This window comes from Amblyomma maculatum, chromosome 3 (genome assembly GCF_055883805.1).
Source record: "Amblyomma maculatum isolate TAMU_Amacu chromosome 3, ASM5588380v1, whole genome shotgun sequence".
Lineage (NCBI taxonomy): Eukaryota > Metazoa > Arthropoda > Arachnida > Ixodida > Ixodidae > Amblyomma > Amblyomma maculatum.
In genome coordinates this window covers 102,226,082-102,235,426 of record NC_139346.1, presented here as the reverse complement: position 1 = coordinate 102,235,426, position 9,345 = coordinate 102,226,082, and positions in this window count along the sequence as shown.

The window sequence follows — 9,345 nt, the reverse complement described above, 5'->3', positions numbered from 1 at the left end:
TAACAGACTGGAGACTTCTTTCAAACATTTCCGGGCTCTCATAACAGGTTGCATGGAGAAATGTGCTTTTACCGCATTTTCTTGGCCAATAAAATATACGCAAGAAACTAAACTGTGAGAAAGAAATAAGCGCCTAATGAATCGGGCCAACAAACGACTAATCTATGAGATAGAATGATGCTGACGGTGCGGATATATGAGAAAACATGTAAGCATCGTATGCAACTAGCTTATAAAGAGGTGGCAAGTCGTGATACTGAGATGCTTAGCTCAATAATTTTCAACAAACTTGCTTCAAATCCTCATTTCAGGGTGATTGAAATATTCCACTCGATTGAGCACTATTGTATGAAATAATTTTCGTTGGTATCCTAAAAGCGAGCAAACTATTCGTAGTAGAACACAGCATTCACAAAATACAACTTGAACAGGTTTGGGTGTTGAAACAAAACAGCTAGGCGCCTCTACAGGGCGACGACGCGCTTCGCTGCTGGCACAGAGCCCTACATAGATGAGCAGCCGCAGAGCGCATCTATGCTGGTGCTGCTGAAAAGGCGATTACTAAAAAGCTCGAAGGATGACGCGACAATCGCTTAGCCGGCATGACGGCGACAGTTGTATTTTGTATCAAAGAGGGCGCTCTGTTGTTCGCTCGGCTCGACGTTCGGTGGCACCGCGCACGGAAAATGCTTCTTTCTTCAAGAAATATTCCATGTAAGTTTTCAAATTTTTTCATTCAGATTTCATAAAGCGTTTGTGTATATTGGTGCAAAAGATTAGCCTCTTAGATTGAGCATTTTTTAAATTACAAGCGTTGTCTTACATTTCATTGTTGCTGCAGGCTGCGTAAGCCATGTGCTAGGGAGATTTGTCTTCTTTTAGCATATTTCTTACGTTGTTAACTTTTCAAAAGTGGTTCTCAAGTGTGCGCGACTTGTTGCCGATCATTTTGCAGCTTATTTCAAGTTAAACCGTTGCTGTTTTGCAGAGTACTGATTTTCTAAAGTAAACAACTGCGTGGCATCGTAGCCCTAAAAGCCAACTTCGGATATTCACGGCGTTACAGTGGCTGGAACGGCATATAGCCGTTGCATGGCTCGGCCGCTCGGGTTCCCTCGGGTGACCTCGGGCGGAGTCAGCGGAGTCGGGCAAAAGCATATTTTCTCGTGTCTGGTGCGATAAAACGCTAACCGCATGAGTCGCGCGGCAGTACGATGCGCAGTGCGCTGAGGACCGCTAAAGCATTGCCGCTCGGCGCTGTCGCCCAGGTTCTGGGTTTTTAGAAAATCGCTCATGATGCTGGAACCAGCTCGCGAGGCAGCCAATCGCAAAAGGCTTCGGGGTACTCACCTTAGTTGTTTCTTTTTTTGCATACAAAGTTTGTTTCCCTAGTCCGGTATGAGCGAAAATCCTGCAGACGCTCATTTCGTCTGATCCGTGCATATATGACCGCATCGAGACGGTTTAGTAAAAGCTTGGTAGGGTAGTATTGCAAAACAAAAAAATGCTAGTGTGGCTAGTTATTGCTAATTTTCGAAAGTTGCAGAAAGACGCCACTGCTTTAAATCATGTCTGCATCGCAGTATAGTAGCACGCCGCTGCGCTGGGACCATTTTTTTTTTTGGGGGGGGGGGGGGGGGGCTCGACGTTTTTCAAGAAATTTCATCAGTGTTGCTGTTTAGTGCAAGAAACTGGATATATCGTAACTGTACTTATTTACCAAACGAAGAGGCGGCGCTAACAAAGCAAGGCTGAAAACGCGTCTCTGTCGCTGAGGTTCTTCGCTCTGTGCGATGTGCACCAGCTGCAGCGACAGGCGTTGGCGTCGTCGTCGCGCGATGCATCGCCAGGGATTGTCGCCTACTTTTTTCTTTCTGTATCGTTGCTTCAGTTGCAATAGATCAGTTGCAAAACCTACACGTCAGCTTCCCGGTGCGGCAGACATTCCTGCACAATGGCGGCATAGACTTTGGGGTACAGTGCTAGCACATCGCCTGACGGGTAGGTTAATTCCCGCACCTCTTGCCCATTCGTCACAGTATTATTCGCGTGCGCATTGTCGCCCCACTATTACCCTCTCCGGTTAGTGTCCCTTTTGTAAATTTTCTTTCTTCACCCCTAGGGTGACAGTGCGCCCCCCTTTATTCCAGTGTTAAGAATGCCCAAAAACCTTTCTCTGACAATGGCCTGTGCGTGGGGAACTGCATCCCAAGCAGCGTGGACTGTGGTAGATGCATGTACTGCACCTAACTATTATCCCTGAATCAGGTTCTGTCGCCACTGTGCACGAATTCCTGCCTCACAGGGAAGCCGACTTGTAGGTTTTGCAACTGGTCTGTTATAGCATCTCCAGCAGGGCCGGAGCCTTAAGTGTGGGCGCTGGGTGGGCTGAGGCAATTTCAGTTCCAGGCCAGGTTCGGGTTTGTAGCATGAGACCCGGGTCAGGCTCAAAATTTATGCCCGTGCAAACCTCTAGTCGCGTCGGTTGTGTAGCACACGTTTGGCGCCCGTGCCTGCTTTTAATTTTGTTCTTCGCACCATGACACTTTGCTCCAGCATCAAGACTGCATGAAACATCAGTATGCATTTTCCGGTCGTTATGCTAACTGATCGCCCCACCGCCCTGGCACAGCTATGTTATACCATGTGTAACATAGAGTTGCAATTAGTCCATTTTTTTTTGAGACAGCTTTCAATTGAAATTATAGATTAACTAAACAGAGAAGAGCCGTGGTATGCTGTTATCATGATTTAGAGGCATCGATTTAATGGAGATTTTCTTTCCTTGCATTTAGGGCTCTTTGCTCTATAACGCCTGCAGTCCACCTGCTCCACTTGTATCATCGCACTGCTTTTGCACAAGCAATCATCTGCCATCAAAGGGGTGCTGCCTGAATGTGAGGCAGACAACATCGTCAACATTTTGGTGCTGCAAACCTGTCAACAACTATGGGAGCCTTGCCATGAAACATGCTGTGTGTAAGGAAACATTGCCTCGGTAGGTATGACACATTTCCTTTGTTTTGCATTATATAAAGGCTTTAAATGCTCTGCTGGCTTTTTGCTATATGATTGCATGCTATATGACTTTTTCTGGCTTTTTAGCGCAAGACTTACTTGTTCAGATGTCTTGCCCACAGTATGCAGAAAATCAAATCCTACATGTCCCTGGCAGTGCTTTAATAGCTGGTGCGATATTTCATTACTTTATTTCAACAGTATGTGACTATTTCAAGTTGAGGCATGATTGAGTGAACCTGTGGTGTAATAGCACAATAATAGACATAGCTTGTGAACTTACGAAGTAGTTGTCATTTGCGTAACACGGGATTGCAGGTGCTTTAAGTGATAAAATATTTAGCATACTTGATTATGCTTGCATTACAAGAATTCGCAGGAAGCCTGTATTGAGGTTGCAGAGAAGAAAGCCATTCAGTATTGCTCAGGCTATTTGCCTTCCACTCTCCCTTCATTACTGCTGCCTGCACTGTATGTATTTGTTCATACAGACATGCAGTTACTGACTGCTTGTACATTTCTGGTTGCCTACACTGGCTTCAGCCATGTAGATGTAATATTACTTTGATCTAAAGCAGGCTATTTACTTTGCTCAAAGTGACAATTTTAAATAGTTTTCTCCCCAAGCCATTGAGATTCGCCATTAGCTCCCAACTCGCTTTATTCGTAGCTGCAGTGAATTTATTCTGTAACCCTAGAGCAAGACATTTGCAGAAAGATCATCATGCAATACTCGTTAAAATTTTGTAAATTTTAGAGAACATTGTTTTTGCATATGCTTCTGTGTTTGGAAAACAGAGCAGACTTGCTTACAGTGCAGGAGGGGTGGGCTGAAAGACAAAAGGAAATTATTAGTACAGCTGCTCATTCAGGCGTGCATTCCTTGTGCATTTATTGCTCTTATATATGTGCACCTTTGCCTGCATGCTTGCCAGGGCTTTCCCCATAATGGGTGGCAGTGATCTTGCCGCCTACCTCTCAGGGGGACTGCCCTTTTCTAACTACCTGCTCACAACCAACTCTCCTGGGCTTCAAATTTGTCATACTCAAGGACGATTTTCTGTGTTTGATGTTACCAGTGATGCCATTTAAGATACGCAGTGTGCATCATTGGTCCATTAGTTTCATTTCGGGATGTTCAGTTCAGTTCAGTTCAGGCGTTCAGTCGTGTCCGACTCTTCGTGACCCTATGGACCATGTCACGCCACGCTTTCCGGTCTCTCACTATCTTCTTAACATCACATAGCTTCATCTGCAATACCTCGAGAATGCCATCTAACCATCGCGTTCGCTGCCTACCCCTTCTCCGGCGACCCTCAACCTTTCCCAACATCAAATCTTACTCATATTTCTTTTTCTACATCCCCTTGCAACTGCCAAACGAAATAAGACGTATAAAACTGCCAAACTCCCGCAGTCTCTGAATGCTATGTCAACAACCAGAAAGCTTTTGCATGTCTTAATAAAAGTAGAAATGATCCCCGATGTTTGTTTTGATTGTCATATCTAGTCAGACGGTTTAGTGAACTGCCACATGACCAAGCAAATTGCAACTGTAAGTGCAGTGAGGAGTCATGCGTTAGAGCAAGCATATGGATCTTGTGTTGCTTATCTGCTTAACTCCAAATATCCTCCTTTGTCAGACAAGATATTTTTTTAAAAACTGGATGAGCCAGAAGAAAGCAGATTGGATTCTTAGCAGCATTGTTACTTGTTACACGTGCGTTCCACCCCTGTATATATGAACTCGGCAGAATTGCGTCGAGTACGTCTGTCGAGTGAAAAATCAGTTGTGGGGTTCATGTATACACAGTCGGGTCGAGTAAAATAGGCGGCGGAGCGGGCCGCGTTAACTCGATTTCAGGGGGTAGGTTAATTCGCTTGACCCGCTTATCTAAAGCCATGTAGACGCAGTCCAGTCAGGGAGTCTAGTTATGCATGTAGACGCTGTGCAGTCAGGGAGTATAGTTATGGGGAATTCTGGGATAGGAAAAAGCCTCTGGAGCGGCGACGAGCGTCACTCGAAATGAATGCTTTTTAGCGCTCATCAACGATAAAAAATAATGGAAGCTCTCGATAGTAAAAGTCAATGGGATCAAATACGAGTAAGAACTTGCACAATAACTTCGAATCTCGATGCTACGCTCTGCTACGATATAGAAAGCGAGTTCATGTAGACATCAGCCGTGTCGAGAATGATGACCTTGCTTACTCAACGCTGATTCAACCCGGTGCTGTCGAGCCCATGTACTCAAGGCTTATTGTACTTGTAATTTTAGGTGAACTCTCAGTTCGTGTATTGCACATTAAATTTGAGCGATATGTGTGCTTTTTTGCGTCTGTGCTGTTTTGTTGTGCAAACAATACTATTTCTCCAGACACAATCTTATTTTTAATTTGAGTACAAAATATTGTCAATTTTTTGAAAAAAAAAATTAGTTAGGTTGTTAAGAAATTTTGATTTTGAAATATATTCACAAAACATCAACATTTTATAGATACTGAAATATAAAATGTGTGCGAAACAACTTTTCAGTTCAGGATTAAACTGGTTTTTCAAGGAACATGTGATAGGGTGAAAGTGAAAAATCACTATCATTCTAGATGTATCGTTTTTTTATGATCCCAAAGTCACATCATGCATTGTATTTTAAGGTGTGCTTAAGCAATGAAATAATATTTGGCCTCAGATATTCAGGCAGATTGATTACTATTCTCTATACCAACAACTACTATGAATTGGTTTGAAGAAATCAGATGCCCGAGCACCACACCTGGTACCTGGACATAAAATCACCCAGGTATGCCTAACTGAATATAATCTTGCACGTGGAAGGTTGTCGATGGTATGGCCATATGATTAGCTTTGATGAGGGAAAATGCATACCTAGTAGGCTGCTATCTGATAAGGAAGTACGGTATTATTGTACTCAGATCTAGCATAACATTTTCCTGCCTATGCAAAGTAAATTCTAGTACTTGCTCAATTGCTCATTGCAGGCTGACTGTAATAATTTTAGCTGAACAAGCATGCACTGTATGATTATTCGAACTTCTTGTTGGGCTTGTTCGTGTTTATTTATTATAAACTGAAGGCGCCAAAAACAATGCACGCGCACAAGAAAAGAACGGGACAGAGTTCCACTCACAACTGATTTATTGTGCAGGACAAAGTACATATATATCTCACTGCCGGCACATGCGTAAGGAACACATTCAGCTACATCACATTCAGCATCTTGTAGTTTAAGATAAGCTATGTTCAAGAAATGATTTCTCAGAGAAAGAGGCTATGGTATGAGGCATGGGCTTCTTGAACATATCTTATCTTAAACTACATGACGCTGAATGGGTTCCTTGCGCATATGCCGGCAGTGAGATATATATGTACTTTATTCTGCACAATAAATCAGTTGTGAATGACGCTCTGTCCCGTTCTTCTTTCCTTGTTTGGGTGCATGTTGTTCTGGTGTCTTTAATTTATAATGAGCACTGTATGAAAACTATTCCTTGGTACATTACAAGTAAGGCAATTGTTTATAGTAAAATGCAGCAAGCAATAAAGCTGTGAAAACTAAAAAGCTGGAACTTGAAATGGTACGGTTATCTTGAGAATATTATATGCGTGCGCAGCCTAGAGAATATCTGCGATCTACACATCTCTCTCAGTTAGCTGATTGAAGATAGCTTGACTGATTCTGTCAGGGCAATTATTTCTTCATTCCGGCCGCAGTAATGTATGCGTGCCTGTAACTGGTGTACTCCAGAAAAATATTCTTTAATGTGTTCTTTATTATCCAGTTTTGCATGCTTAGTAATCCATATTGTCTATTGCAGGAATGTTTAAGAATATTTTAAAAATTGAAAGTTGTGGAGCCTGAACCGTCATATTTTCTGGAACTGTAATTCTGTATGAACACTAAGCATCCACCTGAAGTTATCGGTTTGCCGGAAGCAGGTTTTTTCTTCCAAATATCTTTCTTTTGTATCTGGAATGGATATTATTTTGCATATATGTTTATTATCCCTACGTTATAAGATGCTGCATGCCCTTGCAGGCCCAGCAACTTGTCGCAAAGTGGTCTAAAAGAAGAATGTGTGGCAATAGGCCTTCAATATATACAGTAGAACCCCTTTATAGTAAAGCCACTGAGGCCAGCGAAAATATTTACTATATTGTGGTCTTTACTATATCAGTGGTCTGTGATGACATGGTCCTGAAAGTGCTGTCTAGTAGTTAAATAGGCACTTACTGAACACGTCTTGTTGCTTAATGAAAAAAAAAAAAAACCTAAATACCTTCCATCTCGCTTTTATCATCTCTTTGTGTGATTTTTTCATTATAAAATTTCTCTACATCTTGTGGAAGTACCTCTGAAGCATGAAGACGTGATTACGAATGCAACCAAGTTCGATTTCATCTAAAAACTAAAGCCTTGCATGAACATGGTGTCTCTTTTTGCTCTTTCTGTCTTTTAAAAGGCAATAAATGATAAATTTGCATGGCACTCAAGTGCTGTAAGACCTTACTCACTGCACCTCCACTTTCTGCCACCACTGCCTCATGATTTGTACTGCGCATTGCAGTGTATGTTGACCCATTTCTTTCCCTTCCCTATTTCTTGCTGCACGTTTACTCCTTTACTTCCTGAATGGAACACGCTGCCTCCTTGCTATGTTTGTAGACAGCTTTACTTTTTTCTTCGCGCTGCGCGCTTTCCCTCACGGCTTTCAAGGCTTCTGTAAAGTAGGCTTCATCTGACTGCTGCTACGGCTAGTAGTAAAGCCACCTAAACGAACACTCGGGGTTATTGTTCTGTTTTCAAATACAAAAAGTCTTGTCTTCGCGAATCTAGGTAGTGCGCGGGAGTCGTCGCCAGGGTCAGAAGCACTTTGACCGATTTTTACCAAAAACATCTTTACTATAAAGGGGGAAAATGTACAGTTGCCTATGGAAGATGAACTGGGACTTCAGTTTCACTTTACTATATCAGGCTTTACTATAGCGGGGTTCTGTATTTTGTACTCAATCGTATAGAGCACCCAGACTTCAAATATGTGTTTGAATAAGTGTTGAGAAGGTGAGTTTAAATCTTATGGTGATACATGCTTGTCTTCTGTGCAGATGTCATTTGTAACACCCATGGGCCAATCTCCTCAACAAACTGTTCCTGAATGGTTGTTTCCTGCGGGGTGCCCAGCTTACTACCTGGGCCATGCGCTTCCCCAGCCCCCTCAACCTCATCACTTGATCCATTGACCCTTCACTGCCAACTATCATGCTCAACACAGTCCACTGCCATTTTCCATCCATGGTGGACACTGCCCTGGAATGCACCCATGCTCAGCCTCCTATTCCTGCAACACCTCTTGCACTACAAGGCTATAGTGCATCAACCCTGCTCAACATGTCCAGCCCCTTCCATCATGAGCAATGCACACTGCACCCCATCACCTCTACCTGCACTACCTGGTCATGTGCTGCTTAGTGCCCTGTTTCCAATTACACCTACTAGCCTCTCCCATACTAGCCCTGTACCGAATGCCTCCTGCACTGCATTTTGGCCCTCTGATGTCCTTGTGGCATGTACATGTATATGAGCTCTCAATAAAATGTTTTCGGAAAATATTTTGCTTGCCTCATTTCATTGCATGGCTTTTATGGCTTCTTAGGGAGATGACATGCAAGGGGGTATTGGGAAATGACTGCATAAGAAAGCCACAATTGTCAGAGTGACAGTTAAGCAAATGGCAGCAGGGGCAAAGGTGAAATAACTGAATGGCTAAAGGTGGCTTAACAGTGGCAGTGCCAGTGCCACGTGTGCCGATGAATACTTGTTGCATGCAATAAATACCAATATGTGATACTAGCGGCACGGCCGGTTTATTGCCAATGCAAAATGGGCCAATGAATACTAGTGGCATGCCAATACGTGACACAAGGGGCACGGCCAGCTGATAGCCTATGTTGGCAGTGCCAAGACGGGTGCAATGTTCGCATATAAGCCGGACCAATATATAAAAATGTAGTAATTTCTCAAAAAGCCAGTGTTACGCCAATGTTGGTACCAATTTTTGTCGACGTTGGGCCGGGGTTAGTGCGATGTTGGTGTGCTGCCTGGGTACTTATTCATTCCTTATTATTGCTCTTGTATTCACCTAGAAGCTTGGTGTAACTGGTCTCCTTCAATAATTACTTAGGTGTGTATGTTATCTGCTACGGCATACATAGGCATCACTCATAGTAGGAAAAACGGCAGCAGGAAACGACCATAGTGGCATTACTTTCAAGGTAGCATGCATAAAAAATTACGTATACATAGCAAT